Genomic DNA, 20,757 nt, shown 5'->3' on the forward strand with positions numbered 1-20,757 from the left:
GTTGGCACAGAAACCTGCTCTTATCTGAGTTTCCGTTTACCTTCCGAATGCAGCAGATATTTTGGCTGCTTCCCTATTGACCATGCAGCCTGTTTCTTGGTAATAAGTAAACAAATAAATGGGTACACAGAATACTTGTATTGTGAAAGTATTGTATTCATTTTAGACAATTTTTCTTACCATAAACAAATAGTGCACTTACACTACTTTTGGGATTTTGATATTTAGCATAGCACAGAAATCTCCTTCAGTTCTTCATGAAGAATGAAATGTATGGCACAATGGAATATACACAAAATAAGAGTTTTAATTCACATAAACCCAAGGGGTTTCAGGTTATAAGACTCTTCAGCAGTTATGGGAATGACTACACCAGTGTGGGCAAGAGCACAATCCAACCAGCTCCTGACACATTGCACAAAGACAGGGGCCACACGTTGTCTTTGCTTACTTTCTGATGAAGTTGAACCATTTAGTGAAGCTGCTGCTAGAAATGCTTTTTCTTTTTCAAAGAGTTGTCATGCTCTGTATCTAAGTGGGGCTTCCTCGCTCTGCTGCTGCTCCATATGTGTGCTGGATGAGATCTGTGCAATGCACTAGATCCATCTGCTGTCTAAAAACTCCTTTGCAAAAGTGCTAAGCAATGAAATGCAAATCCTCATCCAAACAATTCTATATGCTCTTGAACCTGCATGCAATATTTGGGAGAGTGGAATAGGAAGTATTTCTGTTAAGAAGCCCAATTCAGAATGTGGAAGCAAAGTACTTGCACGAGTCCATACCTGGACAAGTTTTCAGCAAGGGATCAGCATTTACAGAGACCAAATATTTCTGGAAGAAATGGTTGTTCATCACAAACCCAAAGTTTCTGGTAATTTAATAACTACAATGCGGTATCTCAGGAAAGCTGTAAAGAGAACTTTCTGTAAGCCATGCAGTGAATAATAAATTATACACAGTATTTCTCATTTTACGTAAATAAGACAAAGAACATGTTATTCTACAGTATGAAAGATACCAACAGTTGATGTCAGCATTAACTTTGAAATCATATTACTTAAAAAGGGTGAGGGTTATAAGGTGCCCACAGACAGCTTAATTTTCTCTCTGTCTTCCTAATGCTCATATACCAATGGCTGTTTGATTCGTTTATTGACATAAAACAGAATTGCTTAAAACTAACCACTCATTCATCATAATCACAGTTACAAGAGAGAGCAGGGTGAGAGGTTAACTGCTTGCTAGATGTATCAAGATCTTTGGTATATACCAAAGCCTGACTTGATAGAAATCAGATAATGGTCTGCTGAAGGTGAAAAATAAGTGTTAATAGCTAAATAAAAGAATTGATAAATACTGTGCTGTAAAACACTCACATTTCTAAAGTTAAATAAAAAGAGCTGATCAAAGTGAAGCCCACATTAAAAATGTTACTTTAAGATATTAAAAATAAGATAAAGTATAAAGATCAGTTTTAAAAATAAGTGCATTAAAAAATAAATTTTTTTTTTCTTCTTGGCCATATTTTCCATTAATAATTAAAATACAAATAATGCAAAAATGTTAATTTTTTTCTTTTAGTAGTTTAAGTTCATGCACAGTGATGAGGAATTGATATTTTTGTGTGTCTACATTAACAAAACATTGAACAAAATCAATTTGAAGTAAGTGCGAGCAGCTTCTGTTCTTAATACATGCATGTGATGGGTTCAGTAGTGTGCATCATAAAATATTCAAAGGCTACACTTACTTGTGTAAATATAATCCTGGCTCTGAAACTTGGTCTCAAAGATGCTCCCTACAGGATCCAAAAAGCCCCAGGGAGTAATTAATCCGATTCTCCAATGCTAAAACAAAGCAGGTTACATGAGTTTTTTCACTCACTTCAGCCGTTCCCAATGAAACAATTCACAGAGTGTAAAACTTCCCTTGAAGTTCTTGTTTCCAGGAGCTGAGCCACATGGTCTTGCAAAAGACCTAAAGTCTTGTAGGGCAGCAGGGTGAAGAAGAATAAGTAGCTAGCAAATTGGCTGTGTATAGAAAATTCTTACTTTAGTATATCTTTTCTACTCAAATGCTTTACTAGTTGGAATATAACATTTTTTTAAAAAATAGTTGGTCACTGATGTGACACAGCTACGGTTAGATCTGCTGAACTGATCAGAGTAAATCTCAGGAATCTGAAGCCAAGCTTAGTAAGGTGAAAGTGAAGTAAAAGTTTTCCCCCTCAACCCTCATAACTAACTACCTAAAACTTGTGAGGGGTTTCTACAGCAGGCACAGGGGATCAGAAATGTCGTTAATTTCAAAGTGTATGATATTAATTCTTGAATCTATTTCAGCAGCGTTTTTATGACCATCACATCAAGCAGCCCTTTGCCTTTCAGAGAGAAGTGAAAATGTTCCAGATTTTACCTGGTTTACTAAAAAATTCTGTGATATCCATTAATTCATTCTTGCTTCACCTGTATTTCAGAGAGATATTTTAGACTACAGTGCCCTACCTTAACAGAACACACACTATCAATTTGTTTAAAATAGGACATTTTCCTTTGTATGTCTTTAGGGTTTGTTTGTACTCTTGACATTGTGGTTCTTTGTTCCACCTTTACCAAGTGATTATAGTTTGTGTAAAATCCAGCAGTGAAATTAAATAGCTGAAATTTTTCTTTCTCAGATACAAGTTCTTATTTGTCACCACAAGGTTTCATGTCAGTTTGCAGCTTCTTAACTCAATATTTTTAAAACATTTTTAGGAAGTCTTAATTTTATGGAACATTTCCTCCTCCAAATCAAGATACAGATTTTAATTTTAATTCTTAAAAAGCCATTTACCCTACAACTGTATTGAAACTCCCCCACGCCCTATATCCACTAAAGAGCAGTTAGAACTCTGATCCTATCTTACTTGGGCAACTTTTTAACATTGCCAGTTTATTAACCTTTTAATTGATTGTGCATTAAGGCAGCACCCCGCCATAGCAAAGAGTCCGTAGATTTCCTTACAGTGTTTACTAAAGCCTAGAAGTATATCTGTGTTGATAAATATATATTTGTGTTGAAAGGGACCATTTGCCCAAAGATTTGCCTGACACAAACTCTGGTATATTCACTCACCTCAGAAATATCAGATACTGGTTGCTGTCCACTCCAAGATTTTCTGAATCAATATGGCAACCTAATATATTCTTAAACTTTTGGGTCTTGAAATGTGATAAAGAAACAAAGAAACAAGCTGCATTTCTGATCCTTGGCAGCCCCATGCCTAAATAATCCCACCTGGGAGATGACTATTATGATCATCATGCTTGTGTATAATTTTTCTGTTAGTTGGTTTTTGATGCCTTGTTTTTAAAGATGTTTTTCTATGCACATAATTGTAACTTTTAGAGGACGATGAGAGAACATAACCACACACATTCAATTATCTTTTTCGCTGAATTCCTCAAAACAGTTGGAAGACCTGTATGCTCTTACTCCTGATTCCAGATTTGCACATTAGATAACATATATATGTCCTACTCACTGGTCAACTTGAATAATTATATAATTTCTGTAATTTTTTAAACTGAATTTATACAATCTCATTGCCACAGTTTGCATTATGGTTTTGTTTCATTTTGTGCAATATTGAGCAGTAAGTTGTAACAATAATCAGTGTTGTGCACTGTTTCAAACATTTAGGCAGAGTTCACATATTCAAAGAGAGTTGTTTTTAAAGACTGCTCAGATTCTTGTACTTCACTGCAGAAACATGCTAACCTAGCCTTTTTTTAAAATATATTTTCCTCCCTTCTCTTTTCAATTCTGGTGTTTTGTTTTTGTGTGTGAATAAACTCCTTCATTCCTCCAAAACAGCCATCCCTTTGAGATGTCTGCTGTTCATGGGTTTTCCCTCACCCACCCACCTGCCATTAACTATTTGGTTACCACTTGAAATACTTCATCATTGAGATTCAAACTCATTGTCCCATGGCCATTGTTGCTTAGCAGAACACCCATGCTTGCTTTCTACACAAACACATACACAAATTAATAACTGCGTGGAACTCCTCCTCCTCTGTGCTCCAGAAAGAGCTGCTCCAAAAGGAAGCCATTTATAGTATCTGCTTCTCCAAACCATGTACAGATGTGTTATTCAACCAGTTAATATTGGGGTAGTTAAAATCACCCATTATTATTTTTCTGGCAGATTTTGCCACTTCATTAATATCTTTCAACATACTGAGTTGCTTGGCTGTTCCTTCTTTTACATGGCTTATATCATATCATGCCATCACAGCATATTCTGTAGTTTCGAGTTAATTGCCCAATTAACAGTGGTATTCATGAAGTGCTAGGAAAATTCCACAACTAATGATTTGGACAATTTCAAAATAGGTTGGTATTTCATAGTTTAAAATGTCAAACATGCCAATAGCTGCAAGCTTAAGACTGTGCCGGCTTAGAACCCAATAGCTTGAAAATTCTTCATCTCAAAAATCATAATCCAGCCCTCAGAAACATGTTTCCCAGACCCAAGTATATCACGGTAGGGAGGTTCTGCACTCCATTAATTTCTTCCTAGACCAGTGAGGTGGAAGCATGAAATGGGGCCTCCTGTATTTTTTTTGACTATGGAATAAATACCTTCTGGCAGCAGTGAATACACCCTCACCTCCAACCTGGCCCCAGTTGATGTTTATGGCAGCACTGGGGACACTGCTGCAATAATTGTTTATATGCTTACCAGACTCAGGAAAATGAAGATATGAGTGAGTTGGAAGGTTGTAGGATTTGCTAGGGTACTTTGTGCTTTTCTTTCCTGTTGCCTGGATTAGGTAGGGATATTAACAGTGTGTAGTTAGCTTTGATGGGTTCATTGTTCCCAGATGCAACTGAGAGTTGCCAATAGACTCTCTAGGCAGTGATCTGATTTTTTTTTTGTTTTGTCTCACCAGCTGCCATGCAGAGATGCCAGGGGATACAGTGCCTCTCCTTTCTGCCTTTCCTCTGTACCTTCTGTGCCATTTGTGAGTTGTAGGACTGAAGTCATGCCATGGAATTAGTTTACAGAGTCTGGGGAAGGGATGGGGCTGTAAAATAATTTCATTATCACTACTGAAGAAAGACAGTATTCATTTTCAGTCTTGAAACTCAGGGTCAGAGACATGGGTGTGATAAAGGAGACAAGGCACTGCCTCAAAACTAAAGGATCACAGGCTCAGGGTGCATTTCTCACATTTCACACAGAATCATATATAGAATATCCTGAATTAGAAGGGACCCACAAGGATCACTGAGTCCCACTCTTGGCCCTGAACAGGACAAATCACACCCACACCATGTTCCTGAGAGCATTGTCCAAATGCTTCTTGAGCTCTGGTAGGCTCAGTGCTGTGACCACTGCCCTCGGGAACTGTTCCAGTGCCATCCTTCTGGGAGAAGAACCTTTTCCTGATATCCAACCTAAACTTCCCTTGACACTTTTAGAGCATTTTGAATTTCCCTACTTATCCAGTCTATTGAGATTGTATTGGTGATCTAATGCAAACTGCTCAGGGGTATATACATATGTGATTAAGGCCTTAATTCAGCAAGGTGCTTTAAGTACTTTGATATATTTCATTGCAATAGACAGAACTTCACAGGGATTAAAATCCTGTGACTACTGAGGTCTTTGCTGTGATTGTACTGATTAGGTAAGTATGGCTGCTGGATAGCTCTTTTTAAAAATTAAATTACTGAAATAAAGTGTTGTTTAGATCTTCCTTTTAGTCCTTCTTTGAGTTGTGGCAGATTCTTTAGGATGTTATAATTTACATTTTATAACAAACATATAGTGAATTGTCTTGTCTCATTTCTCTTGGCAACTCAGCAAACTATCATTAACATTTTTCATCAGTATTCTGTTTAGAGTTTTCTAAACTGAACAGTATAGTGGCAACAGCTCATTTTTAGATGCTGTTACAGTTCTTTCACATCTTTATAATACTGTAGTAAAGCTGAATTTACTGGCTGCCTTGAAAGCGGAGTAAGGCAGCATTAGAATCTACATTAAAGTGATTCAATACTCTTTAGAGAAAAGCCTTCTTCACATGAGATGAGACAGAGTATGTGTTTGGGGGGTGGTTTTATAAGGATTGCCAATGAACTTGAACGCTACCAACAACAGCTGCTTTTTGAAATATTGCTCTGTCCAGCCCAATGAAATGTAGGGGATTTTTCTTTGCTTTGTAAGCACATGTGATCGACATTAGCATTCAGGGAAGCAGCACCTGCAAATGGAAGGAAGGCCATATCCTCGAGACTGATTTGGTGGTTTAACTTGGTAAAGATGGGAGGGATCAGCTTCCATGCACTTGTTTCTCCTTGAGAGTTAGTGCCAGTCTCCAGTCTCTGGGGTAAGTACCATGCTCCAATATATTTTTCCTAGACATTCTCCTTGGTGGCTATTTAGATTCTTTCCAGTCTGGGTGCAGAGGGAGGATATTTTTCATAAGTTTTCATGAACTAAGGAAATGCAAACCCTTCAAGGTCATTCAATGTTTGTGTCCAGGCGGGTTGACCTGCAGTTATTGCTCCTGGTTTTATGGCTCTGAGCCGCTCATTTCATCCTTGTTTCCTTTCTTAACTTTGATAATTTTATAATTTTTTTTAACTCTAATTTTAGAAGGGATGGCAAATTCTGGGGCCCAAAAGAGAGATTAGCCACAAATAGCTGTAACACTGCTTTCAATTATTACAATTATAAGTACAGTAGTTGTAGTAAGAACTGCTACTACTTGTATTGCCATTCAGTAGGGACAGTTTAAAACTATTGACACGTTAATAACTCTCAAGCTACCCACATTCACAAGGAAATATCTTACTCCTTTTAAATAGTACATGATTCTCCATGTTCTACTTATTATAGAAATTATACATGTTTCTTTCCTTTTAACCATTTTTCAATAAATATATGCCAAAGGCTTATTTTCAGACTAAGCTCTAGTTGTAGAAATATCCTCTTCAGCCAATCATAATTTTAGAGAATATTGAATCTGTACAGCTATGTGTTTTGTTGTTGTTGTTGTAAGATATGTTCATACATTTCCCATCTAGCACAATAGAGCATTTAGTGTTCATCAAAGAAATGGTTTCGCTACCTTGAACACAGTAGTTTGATGTTTCTTTCAAAATGTGACAGGTTTTTTAGGTCATATTTGGTAAGTTAATTACATTGGAGCCTTAATACATTTTGAGAATATGACAAATGAATGTCATAATCAAACAAAAATATTAAAAAGAAAAATAAGATATCTTTTTAAAATGGCTGCTTCTGATTCAATTAAAGGTTTTGTTTTACTCCAGAGTAGTAACTATAAAATTGAGTACCAAAATAAGTTCCTTCTGCTATTAATTTGTTACACTAATTCTATAAACTGAAAAACAGCAGGGATGTAAAAAGTAATTGACCATTCATTGTTAATATAATCACAGTTAATAACTATAGGGGAAAATGCAGTTTTACAAACTAAACAGAATAAAAGAGGATTGTTCTTGCAGTTCAAAATTAGAACTGACAATTAAGAGTTAACTTATTAAATTAAGATGCACTGGTGACAGAACATAGATATAAGTAGTAGAATATAAGTTCCAAGATTTAGAAATATTTTGTGTTTTATCCAGCTGCAGACTAAAACATTACTTAATATATTTATAATAAATATAATAAACTTTGTCTTTACAATTTAGCATTCATTGTTCATAATGCTCAAAAACTCCTAACCTTCAGGTTAGGAGTTCCCAAATAATTGGCTAGAGCCATTAAGACAAGTATTTTTACCCTTTCAGTAATGCACATGAAAAGTCACTAAAATAGGTTACAAATATGTAATTCTGTCCAGGGAAGGTATAAGTTATATTACTAAAGGGATCTTATACTTTTAGCCTTTAGCTCTTTACAGTGAAAATTAGATTACTTAGCTGAGTTAAACTTGCTTTCTAATTTCTCTGCCAAATTTGACCAAAGATTTCTTTGTTAGTGTTGCAAAAGTGTATTTGCAAAACCACTTTCTAAGCCTAACAAAGCTGAAAGAAGTGTTGAATTCTGCTGTCCCAAAGATGTAGGATTACAATTTTTGGTATTTTTGTGAGTGGAAGGGGAGGTTGTCTGGTATTAGGGAAAGCAGCATTTTTCTGAGACTTCTTTTTAAAAGAAAGCAAATACTTGTCTTACCAGAACAACCTTGTGAAATAGCCCCTTATGCAGTGTTTAAGGCCAGATTATTTGAAACAACCGTTCTAAAAACAGGGAGAAAAGAAGGAATAGGATGATTCTTAACTACAGCTATTTCCTGGACCATTTTGCTGTCAAGATTCTAAAAAACCTAGGAGTTTACAAACTTTAAAGGTGATCCCAGACACATCCTGTCCTTGGTTAAAGGTTCTGCTATATCACTGCTAGGACAAAAAAAGTGAAGTGCCTCACCACCAGCTGCACAGAACGAAGGTGATTTGAATGTTAATGAAGGACAGAAGTTTCATAGTAACAGAAAAACAGAGGCTCTATAGATAAGAGAATATTTTCCCAGGACGTCTCAGTCTGCAGTTGTTGTAACCAGAGGAAGTAATATTACTAAGGAAGTATTTAAATGTCTTTAACAGATATTAGATGATGAAGTGGAGTAGTCATTATATTCCTATCCAAGCTCCAGTGCGTGAGAGGTCTACTGAAACACAGTCTTTTGAGAATATCCACTTAGTCCTGTTTCTAGACTCCCAGATTAGTTTGGGCATCCTATTAATCTACAGTGTTCTAACACAAAAAAATTCTCAGAGAAGTTACTAAAGTTGCAGTTTAATATGGCAACAAAGATCATAAGGTTCAATGTTTTTGTAAATTTGAATGCCAACACTCCCCTCCTGCCCTTCTGTCTCAACTGGAAAAACATCCCTGACCCAACAGCATATTGGGAAATATCCCGATATTTCCACATGAGGTTTTTTTTTTACATGCTTTGTACCTGACTGAGCCTTTGAATTGTTTGTAGCTCTCAATGCAAACATAAGAATTCCTTTTTACTCCTGCTTACTCTTTAGTTCTGGTCATTCATTGTTTCAGGAGCCCCATGACACAATCCATTTTTTAACTGTCTGATCCATTCATGTTGGTAGTCCTACAAACACAAACCGGAGTTCAGGGCCTTCTGTGCCATTCCCCTCTTTTAGAGCTTGAGTCAACCTACTTATACCTTAAGGTATTCAAATCACAGAATGGCCTGGGTTGGAAGGGACTTTAGGATGAATTCATTCCAACACCCTGCCATAGGCAGGGACACCTTCCATTTGACCAGGTTGCTCTGAGCCCCATCCAGCCTGGCCTTGAACACTATCAAGGATGGGGCATCCACAGCTTCTTGGGCAACCTGTTCCAGTGCCTCACCACCCTCATAGCGGAATTTCTTCCTAACATCTAATCTACACCTCTCCTTTTTCAGTTTAAAGTCATTCCCCTGTGTACTACCACTACATGCCCCTGTAAAAAATTCCTTGTTGGCTTTCTTGTAGCCTCTGTTTAGACATTGGAGGGCTCCTCTAGGTGCATGTTTGGTTATTACTAAAAGCATTATTATTGGTGTCCTCAGCAGTTGGAGTTTTTAAAGCAGATTAACTGGAAAGGAGCAGTGGGTTCACAATAGCGCCACTGAATTGCTCAGAGAATGGCTGTGAGCCTATAAAGGTACTGCATTTGTCATTCTGATGAATGATTTTTCCTGCCCATGAAATAAGGGAAGTAATCCGTCCTCATTCTGCTTAGTTCTCTCTAAGCAGAGGCATATATTTGGTTGCCAAACTCTCCTTTCCATTCTTCAGCTAATCCCAGGGAAAGATGGAAGTATGTTGAAAAGCTCATGACACACAGTGGATGAGTAGTTCTTTGGTCCCAGAGCACTCATCTGTAGTGCTTGGCAACCCTATGCTTTCCCTTGCTCTTATTTAGTATCTTGATGAAATTGCTGTGGGATCCATTAAGATTAAATTTCTGCCATACATAGTAGATGTGTGGCTTTCTGGAATAATAAAACCCAATTCTGGCTCTCTGAATACCCAGTAGAGAGAGGAATGAAGATCAAACTGGCTTAAGCTAAAACTGAAGAACATGCAGCAAATGGTGTCCCTCCAAAATGTCTTTCTCTGTTGCTCTCTGTTGACTATATCTCACATTGACCTGGTAGGTTTCAGATAGTTATGAATAATACTCACTTTGCAGGAGAAAAAAAAGGGAGCTCTAAAACTAAGTGTTATTTCAAATTTTGATTTGTGAGGACAATGAGACAATGAGCTCCCTTTCCCCCTTAGATTCTGGTATTTTGTATTTTTTCCACATCTCCACCCCGTAATTTCTCCTGTGTGAGATGACAAACTCTGAAAAGAACTTATGTAATTGTCAATAAGCCTATTTAACTTTCTTGATAACAATCTCTGAGTACCTACTGTTGCTACCATTATCATGATATCTGCATATCTTCCAATATTTTTTTTTTTTTAAATAATGCTAATTTTAGATCATTTAAAAGGAGGGAAGTGATAGCTTTATCAGAGTTCCCAGTCAGGACTGGAATGGAAACTCATATACAGAGTTTTGAGAAAATCCTCTCTTGCATCTTATATTGACACTGGTCAAAGACACAGAAATTATAAGTTAGGTTGCCTTTTTCCTTTTTTTTTTTTTTTTTTTTTTTTTTTTTTTTTTTTTTTTTTTTCCCCAGCAGGATACATCTGTATTCAACAAACAGATGAATTAGCCACTCCTGGGGTGTTTGGTATTGCCAGTACAAGTTCAATAGAATTATTTTGATTTGCCTAATCTAAGTTTAGCTTTTTACCTCTAAACTATATCAAAGTGACTTTTCTGAAGTCACCCTTTTCATTTATTCATCTCATAAAATTGGTAAAGTGTCAGTGGTGTCATGGGATCAAATATGCTGATGTTCTTTCTTTCTCCTATTTTTACACTTGTACAAGGAAACCCTTAAGGTTAATTCTGGATGGATACTAGAAGCTAAGTGAGAAAGTAACATGAAGAGCTCTGGAAGCTTAGACATGTCATCCTGGTTCTTATCTTTAAATATAATGCAGTCTGTTTTCTGTGCTGGAAATGTCAAATATCATCTGAGCATTCTTGGGACTATTTGTCCCCATGTGCTACTGGAACATGCACATATTCTTGCCCATTTTTTAATCATCCATAGTGGACTTTTCCTGTGTTAAAATCGCTTCCTGAAAGCAACCCAACTCTGCCAGTAGGAGAAATTAGTATCTGTTCCATGCATTAGTAAAATGATGACTGAAAAGGCCACTCCTTAATTCTTTCCAGCTAAAGTTTCTTCTTATTCTACATTAGAGTGTAAAGGTGTCTCCTTTTGAGGTAATTAATTTCAAGCTGTTTTACATCTTTGGTTTGTTCTATCAAGTGGTATTGGACACAAAGAAGCCAGAATGTTCCCTGGTATCGCCTTTATCAATGTTTCTGTGCAGTTACTGAGGTGGGAAAAAAAGGGAAAGGGTAATAATTCTCAATGCTTGTTTTCTTACAATAGAAGGTATATGTGTAAATCAGGTATGGATTATAAATCAGAGTTATTTTCATTAATTCTCTGATGTTTTGTTCATATTTACATGTTGGAAAGATGATTCTGGAGAACAGCTGAGTAGGAGGATTCTTCTCTGTAATCAGTCCTGTCTGATAGCTTTGAAGTGATCCCCTTTTCTGTCTGTGAGAACATATCATTCTACAGTAGATGGGATCTGCTGGACGTGCTCTTGAAGAAACAGACAAGGTAGCAACATTTTCCACTGGCAAATCTCCAGGGAAAAATATTTCTTATAGTTCTTGTATATCTTTATACTTCATCTGCATGCTTTAGTTTTTGTGTCTCAGTAATCTGCTTACAGGGTAGAAGTAGCTGCAGAGTTAAAAGTGGTTTCAGCTTTTGACCACAGAATATTTTATTTCAGAGCACTTCTAAAGTATCTGAAGACTTAATAACCACAGTATCAGTTTCAAAATGCCAGGTTCACTGTGCACATCTAGGGAATACTTCAGATACCTGCCTCAGACAACCTTGACAACAGACCCTACCAGGACCTCTGTGACCAGTAATTTCTGCCAGACATCCCAGCAGATTTCTGTCAGAGTTTTGCTTTAGGTTTGACAAAAATTTGAAGCCAGCCTGGTAGTTGTAATAAGTTTCATAGAATGCTGGAATATGTGAAAAGTTCCTCTCAATTCAATTTAGGAGTCTAAATCCTTCTGCAAGTTTAAAGTAGCAATGCATATAAGTGTCCAAGCCACTTGTTTTAAAACTTGAGTGAGAATTCTCATTCGATGCTAAATCTCATTGTCTTCTTTAGGATCCTTTTCAAAAATACATTGCAAGGGGTTTGCTGTTGAAAATTTGCTGACTGACTAAATAAAAGTTTAATCAGCTAACTGAACTTTTTGCTTAGTATTTCTGAAGCCTAGAGCTTCAGTGGAAATCGCACTGCTCTTTAAAAACCCGTTTGTGCAATGATTCTATTTCCTCCTTGTAACTGTTTGGTGTACAGCTTCAGTGTGCTATGGTGACAGGGAGAAGAGTGGAGCTACCTCACCCTCTGAGCAAATAGCTGAATCCAGGAAATGTAGTCCTTGGTGGTAAGCTTATGGAAAGGGATCAAAAGTGTTCTGTCAGGTAAAAAAGTTAGGGAAAGCTAATATATTCTTTCATTTCTGAGTTTTTTGAGAGTTACCTTTTTAATACTTGTTCTTTTGAACTCTGAGCTGGGTGGCAAGTTGCAAGTTGTTTGTTTGTCCTGTACTTTGGTATGTTCTTAAAACCTTTGAGAAATTAGTTTCTAAAAATATTATGTGCTACTCTGTATTATTGACTATAAACACTAAGTTTCTTTCAGTAGAATACCTTAAATGTATATGACAGGGAAGCACAAAAAACATGGGAAAAGTGAACTGGATAATGAAATTCATTGTGGATAGATAATTTTCTAATAAGCGTTTTGCTATCTGCTATCAAATATTGACCTACTGTGAGATATTTTTTCACTGAATATCAGCGATAGAAAAATACTCGCAACCTGCCTTGTGCCACTACTGTGGATTTGCCATTGACTCCAGCAAAGCCATTTTATTTCACTGCAAATTTTTTTTTTTTTTTTTCAGTTGAGGAAAATTAAACTTTTTACCATGAGTATATTCAACATACCATGAAGAAAACTTCTGTCAGCTCATACTTTGCTGGTTCTAGTTTGTTCTGAGGTATAGTGAAATTTTGTGTGTTCAGAGCATGCTATAATTGACCTAAACTGGAACAGGGGAGAATAGAAGTCCCAGAATTTTGGAAGTTGAATGTAAAACAGACCAATCCCCTAACTTACAAGTAAAATTTACTACATTTTAGTAATTTTATGCCTTTACATGGCTGCAGCCTAGTACATTACAAAGCCAGAGCATGGTTAATGAAATAAGCAGTCTTCTGAAGGAAAGCCAGAGAACCTGGCAGACAGCACTAAAATGCATAGGTAGAGGTGGAGTTGTTTAGCAAATGGGAGGAACCTGTTCTAAGAATTGATCATCACATTGCATACACAATAAAGGTTATTATTTATTTATTGTGATTAGTTAATAAAGATACTTTCCAATATATTACCCAAGTAGTTGTATATGCAAAGCTTAAACTCAATTAGAAAATAGAACAGGAAGACTGATTCTATGGATGCAGGACAGGCCTGACCCTAAATGACACAATCACTATCCACTTTTAATAAATCAGGTGAGGCTTGTAGTCCCAGAATGGTAAATATTACCTTGAAGCTTCACTCTGCACAGATTAAGTAAGAAATGGTAGTTGTGGTCTTCTGAATGATACGCTGATGTGCATCAGTCCAGCTGAAGGTTGATAATTAACTTATGCTAAAATGTTACAGTAAATCAGTAAGGAGTCAAAGTATTCAAGGCATGTGCTCTGCTGTAGAAGTCTAAATAAAAGGCATTGTACTTCTGTTGGTACACGTGATCAGAAAAATGAGCATACGTTAGTGACCTGAGGTTAATATTTTTCATGAGCAATTTGTGCTGTATGCACCTTTTTGGTTCTTGTCCTTGATTGTTGCTGGATAGACCTTTGATCTTTTGAAGTTAGGATGTAAATTGAAAGGACACATCTAGGACAAGGAAAAGGATTCTTATCCAAATTTTGAAAAGAAAAACTGTATGGTTTAAAAGTAGCCAGCCACCTCAGGTGAGTCTGCAGGAGTCGTTTGATGCAGTAGACGAGGAAAGTTTTACAAATGACATAAACATACAGATAAGTCAATAGTTTCAGTGTCAGCATCCGTTACAAAGCACATCTGGATGAGTGATCTGATTTGCTTTTGTCCTGCAAAGCCATGAAGTCCAACTTGGTTTTCTGATGCGGATAAAACTGGGTGGATAAGGTGTAGATGCTCTTAAGAGAGGAAAAATGGACACTTGGCAAACCTAGCAGATATTTTGACGCACTCTTGGAGCTGATATGAAGAATCATAAATTTAAATGTTACCTTACCTTGCACAGGTACCAGACTTAATAAATGGCTTTGAATTTTTCATGACTCACTGAGCCACCCGTTTTACTAATAAGACCAAGGGTTTTTGGTGAGGGAATTGGAAGGAACAGGACTATGAAAGATGCTATAAGGCTACTAATGGAGTGTCATATAATTTTACTAGTTGCATAACTGCTTTTAACTACTAAATTCTCTCTGATTAAAATAACAATTGAGCTTGTAATTTTTCTGAACAGCTGCTGCTACAGGGGGTCATTACCTTGGAGAGCTTTGAAATAATCGTACTCCTAATACATGAGTTATGTAGTCTCGTGTTTTACAGCAATGCACAAAGTTTAAAGTCTATAGTAGAATGTTATTTGAAAGCTGTCAAACCATGTTAAAAAAGACTGCATCGTCAAAGGCCCTTGTGGCCAGGATTCAACATGTAGTCTTGTCTTACTCATTATAAAATGCATGTTTATAAAGTTCCACAGAGCATCCAATTCCCAATTCACTTATATCAGCAAGACTTAACTTGCTCATTAATCTAAATTCTTTTGCAACTTTAATCTACATGTTTAATTAATCATAAAATGAGGCAGTAAGTAATTTCAGCAATGTGTGGCTTGTTATCAGATGCATTTAATCACTCTTCTGTGAGCTCATTTGGAAACACCTGAAGATGTCGAGAGCAGTTTGAATAAGCATAAATTATTCTTTGTCAGTGTACTTCACTCAACTAATAAGACATTAATTTAAAAGGCACTGTTCGTCATTTTTAGATCTTCACCAATATTTTTAGCTTAGCAGTATAAATCTAATTGTACGTACTGTATGATTCCCAACATAGTGCCCAACATTGAAATGGGTAAGAGTTATATTGAATTCATTTTTCTTATTTACATGTAATTATATCATGTAATCGTAATTTTAATGAGGATTAACCATAGGTATCAAATCTGTTAACTGTTCAAATGTTTTTGGAACAAGCTGCTAATTACTTGAAATGCTAAAGAATATTAGATGGAACAAAGAGTTATAGAGTCTGTTTTTTCTTTACAGATAATAGCTCTTGTCATATTTGGAACACTTGTCACATAGTAACTTGCTGTAGATATGTCTAAGTAGCTCAGATGTAGGTAGGAATAGCTTTTGAAAATGCAGAAACAAAGGCTGCAATATTGCCATGCCCATTGCATGAATAGCTGCTCTTTCATATGCTTATACTGGATTACATTGAATGGAAAATAATATTCCCTCTTTTCCCAGTCACCTAACTATTATGTAGTTGGTGATGGCATTCAAAAAAAAAAAAAAAAAAAAGACATGACCTCAGAACATGTATTTCAAAGGAGCTAAGTCATACATCTCTCCATGTCAAGAGAAGGGGAATAAAAATCACATTTTATTGAATGTCATCACCTGTCTCTCTCTGCTGTAAGAGAGGATGACATTCTATAAGAATAATTATTCCACTGGAAACAAATTTATTTGCTTGCCATGGAGCATCTCAGTTAATCTTGTATTTGAACAGTGGACTACATTCAATAGTTGACTGGTATGTTCCAGTATGGATCAAAACAGGAAAGGGGAGGATATACCATTTTGCCATGAAGTACAAATCACTTCCCTGCATTTTTTTTTTTTTCTGCTGTGTTTAATGTCTGTGAATGAACTCTTGTTTTCTCTGACAGAGCAGTGCTCTAACAAGAATAATATTGCTGTAAATGCCCTGCCATGTTAAAGTTGCAGCACCATTTATACTATAGCAATAAATTGTGGCAGTTGGTCTTTTTCCCCTGCTGTCTACATGTTCCTTTCTACTACAACTTAGGTTTTATTTTTATTCAGCTGCCTTTTGCAGATGGAACTGATTGTTTGTTTCTAGAGCATTAAGAGTTAGAGAACAGTAAACCTTTTGCAGCATCGTATAGTACCTATCACCAGGCTGGACAGTTTAACAACATTTTAGGAAACCACAAAAAACTATGTACAAAAAAACATTTAGGGTCTGACTAAAACACATACAAACAAGGAAATATGAGCTTCTTCTAGGTCTTCCTCCATGTAAACGTTTATTCCAACTTATTTACTCCATAGACCATAATGAATCCTTCACACGTGTTACTTGGCCTGTTTTTGTCTGCAAAATGTCTCTTGAAACATCTGTGGTCGAGTTCCAAGATACAAAAGAAAAAAGTCTTATTTCAGTAAACTGAAAAATAACCAGCTCAATTTTTCTGTAATTTCTCCTAAGTTAGAGAGTTACCAATGCCTGACTGTAAATATTTCAGTCTGTCTAGATGGAGGATTTTCAGGAAGTTTTCAGCCTGTTGCTGTGTCTATAATTTGAACCATTGTTACCTATGCTTAAGTAGATAATTTTTTTCTCTGGGTAGCTGAAGATGAAGACTAATTATTTTTATTATTTTTTTATCTTTTTTTTTTTTTTTTTTTTAAATCTTAAAAATTTTCTAGATCATGGACAACCAGAGCTAAAATGTGACAGTGTTGTAAGAGATCCTAGAACAAAAGGCATCAGCTTCATTATAATCATATCAATTGCTCATCATATCATCATTAATCATCATATTAATTGCTTTAATAGATAGCTGATATACAACTTGTGATAACTCTAAGGAAAAAATGCATGTACTTCATTAAGCAGTAAGTGAATTTGTGAAGATTTTCTGCTAATCACATTGGCCTTTGAAGGGAACCTTCTAATCACTTGTTTATGTAGAAATTGCAGAGAGTTCATGCTAAATACATCCAATTTGCATAATATATTTTGGCCTTTTCTAATTGTTTGGATATATCTGTTATCTGCTTCAAGCCAAAAATATTTATCGACTTTATGGACTCAGATGGGATGTTTAAATGGAAATTCTTCATAAAGATATTGCTTTACATTTGCAAAAGCCCATGTTTTCCTTTTGCAAGTGAGAATCCTGTCTTTAGCAAGAAAAACTTGTATTAAATTCAGGGTTAAAAACTTGAATGAACAGTCCTTCCTCAAAGAAGGAAAACAAAACAAACAATTTTTTGTCTCATCAAATTTGTGCCTTTAAAGTTTGCATTTCCAGGTGTTTCTGTTTCTGTGACTCTTAAATGTAAGTTGTAAGACTACTTAAATATACAGAAGATGAGATTCTTCTGCTTACATTTCTCTGTCATGTATTAAAAAAAGAGTCCCACCCCAAACACCAAAAGTCCTGCATTCATAAGAAGTCTGTAAGAAGTGGCATCATGGTGTTCTGCCATAAAGCTAAACTTCTAGAAATAGTGAGACACCATACCAGCAGAGGTATTTGGATTAGAGCACTTGATTAATTGTACTGAAATGTTCCAAGGCAGAGAACAAAGTTCTCGAAGAAAAAGATAAAATTGCTCAGCCCTGGTTACTTCATATCATTTTAGCTCATAGTACAAATTCAAGTAGCTACGTGGAAGAATCCTGTCTGAAAGCCATATATGCTAGCAAACAAGTGAAATAGCTAAATTTTTCCCAGAAATGGAGAAATTGTCAGTAGGTGCCATAGAAATTAGACTGAATCTGTGGAATGCTATGCTACAAGGCCACACCTACAATAGACAAAGAATTGAAAAGCTAGCAATGGCTTGAAAAAACATGCATGTTTATTAGCAGAACACTCTCCTAAAAGGGAGGAGTGTTCTACTCACTCATTCTCTCACAACTTTATTTGCTTTGATAAATATGACTGTGAAATATTTCATATTGAAAATGTCCATCTGGAGGGAAGTACTTATCTATAGTTTCCAGAAATGTACTTGCAGTTTTTTAGCTACCTCTGTGTGGTTAGGCCTCATTACTGCTTGAAAGCAAAGGATCCGGCAGCCAAGCAAAACCTCAGTTTTGAAACAAAATTTCAAAATGTAAATCTCTTAACTGAGGTCTGTGAATCTTCTGGTTTTTTACTGGTTGCTTGTGTTTGAGAGACTGTTCCCGCTTTTACCAAAATGTGAATCTCACTCTTCAGCTCGCGTCAAAATATGGATTTGAATCAATAACTTTTTCCTGTTTCTAAAGAAAGTGCCCCACTCAACTTCAACTTTGTTTTTTGTGGGATGTGAAACTTCTGCCTGTTGCATGAAAAAATAGTTCTTGTGCTAATTCACTTGTCTGTGAATTTGTGGGATTTTGATGCTTGACATTGGTCACTTGGGCCAAAATGCAAGTGCAGTAGTGGTGGTGTACTACATCTTGTCCTGGTCTCTTATTTAGTGTACAATTATCCATTAATTCAAAATTGCTGAAGACTCTCATGTTGCACAGGATCCACATAAATGAGTAATGATGAAAGGTACAGGGAGAGTCCTGAATTACTTGAGGCATTGAATTTGGCCAGTAGTTGCTCTTTCTGGCATAAAATTACTTGGGTGTAGGAAGAATTTTTTGCATCACAAAATGCAGTTTGTGAAGATTGCGTTCTGCAGGATGTCCTTAGAAGGGAAATACAGCAGATTATCAAAGAAAATTATAAACTTCCTTCAATTTTCTAGACATTAAATGGAGGAATTCTTAGAACTTTCCCACCAGGCTTTATTATATTTAGGTGACTTAAAAGCTCAAAATTTGCACAGAAAAAGTAAAAAAAATAGAAAAAGAAGAAAGATATTTAATTATTTTTAGATGCATCAAGAAACCTCCAGAGACATCTATTTAATGCTGTGGGAGTTCTGAAACTGGCAGTATGTTTCTAACAAACATGTGACAGCCCTCGAGTTTGCTTCAGAGACTATGTCTGACGAAAAGAAATCATTGAGAGTAGTAAACTTTTAAAAATACTTGCTATTTACCCTTGAGGACATCATTAGTCACCAGCAATGTGGCTACTTGGGGAAGAAAGAAATCTTGAAAAGCCTAGGAAAATATTTTTGTGAATTTTAGACCAGCCTTTTTGGAGTAGTACAGCACTCTAAAGTTGATTTACATGCTTCCCCATAAATAAACTCTATACAAGACCCATTGCTTGATTCAGTCTGGCCTGTGTTTGGGAGAAACTTGATGCAATAAATAAAAGCCTCCCATTGTAATAAAGAACATTTTGGTCCCATTAAAATTAAAAGATTAATAGAATTCTTTGTATTATAGATGTAATTAATTTTACACATGCCTATAAAATATAAAACCAAAATAATTTAGAAAAACCACAAACACCAAAATACGATAGAGAGTAATAAAAAGAGGAGAGAGAAATCCATTTTTGGAAAAAATAGCTTGCACTTGTATTACGAATTGCAGGTCAGTTTTGTAACAACAGTAAACTTTTTAATATAACTTCTTTTTTGAAAACAGACTTCCCTTTAACTTCTCTGAAGTTAAAGAAATCCTTGTACTTCAGGATCTATTTTCCCACTTAAAATTCAGTTTGTCAAACTTTCCAACAAGCCCATGAACATGTCTAAAAGCTTCTCAAAGAGAAGGTGCGTGTTCTAGAGCTTTATAAGTAGCCTGCTGAGTAGTGGGACCATAATACCTCCTACCAGTGGATGATCTATTAATGATTTAATTATGCTGTAGTTATGAACAAACTTTTAATAATCAGTAATACCTGTCAAATGCAAGGCAAACTTTGGGAGGTATGAAACCCACAGGTTTGTTTTTCATGGCCCACAAATATCTGTAGAGAAGCCCTGACACAAGAAGGAATTTGCTGTTCAAGGACAGGTCAGCAGGGCTGAAGAGCCCTCCCATACTGGTGTTTCTTGACCAGCTAGATGAACGTCTTAACAGGTTTCCCTGGTTATTTTTCTCAGGCGTTGAAAATAATACAAATTTTGATCTCTGGTTTGCTGATATGCTCTATGTTGCTGTTATTCTTACTGCTTGGACAACTGGCTACTGACCATTACATTCTGTGAAAGAGCCATGGAGAAGTAGGTGTTTTTTTTCCTGAGCGGCCTTTGTTAAAATTGTCCTTTCATCTCCATGGCATCAAAAGGGCACTTTGTAACAAATAAGGGAGCATACCACCTTTAAAATAATCTTGACTTTTAATTAACCAAGTGTAACCATTGTGACTTTTTTTCCTTCATTTCTGAGTTCTGAGGTAACCTAGAGTGTGTTTTGTATGACACAGATTTTTTGTTGTAGTACCTTAATGAAACGTGCCAAATGATAATGTGTCTTGTTTGAAGAGGAAATTGCATTTTGAGTTATAGCATGTCCTTCATATCATCCTCA

At 36.1% G+C, this 20,757-nt stretch overlaps 1 protein-coding gene across 5 annotated transcripts in view; it reads left to right on the forward strand.

The window, feature by feature from the left end:
* The window catches only part of SOX6 (SRY-box transcription factor 6), a 363,778-nt gene that overhangs the window by 54,280 nt on the left and 288,741 nt on the right, over positions 1 to 20,757 (forward strand). Inside the window, exon 1 of one of the 5 annotated variants that reach the window (XM_058421043.1) lies at positions 6,313 to 6,383. The exons of the other annotated variants lie outside the window; for them this stretch is intronic. The gene's annotated coding sequence lies outside the window, so the exon portion shown is untranslated. Of the gene's footprint in view, positions 1 to 6,312; positions 6,384 to 20,757 lie in introns of those variants that run through there. 5 annotated transcript variants of the gene reach the window in all.

This window comes from Hirundo rustica, chromosome 6 (genome assembly GCF_015227805.2).
Source record: "Hirundo rustica isolate bHirRus1 chromosome 6, bHirRus1.pri.v3, whole genome shotgun sequence".
In the NCBI taxonomy this organism is placed as follows: domain Eukaryota; kingdom Metazoa; phylum Chordata; class Aves; order Passeriformes; family Hirundinidae; genus Hirundo; species Hirundo rustica.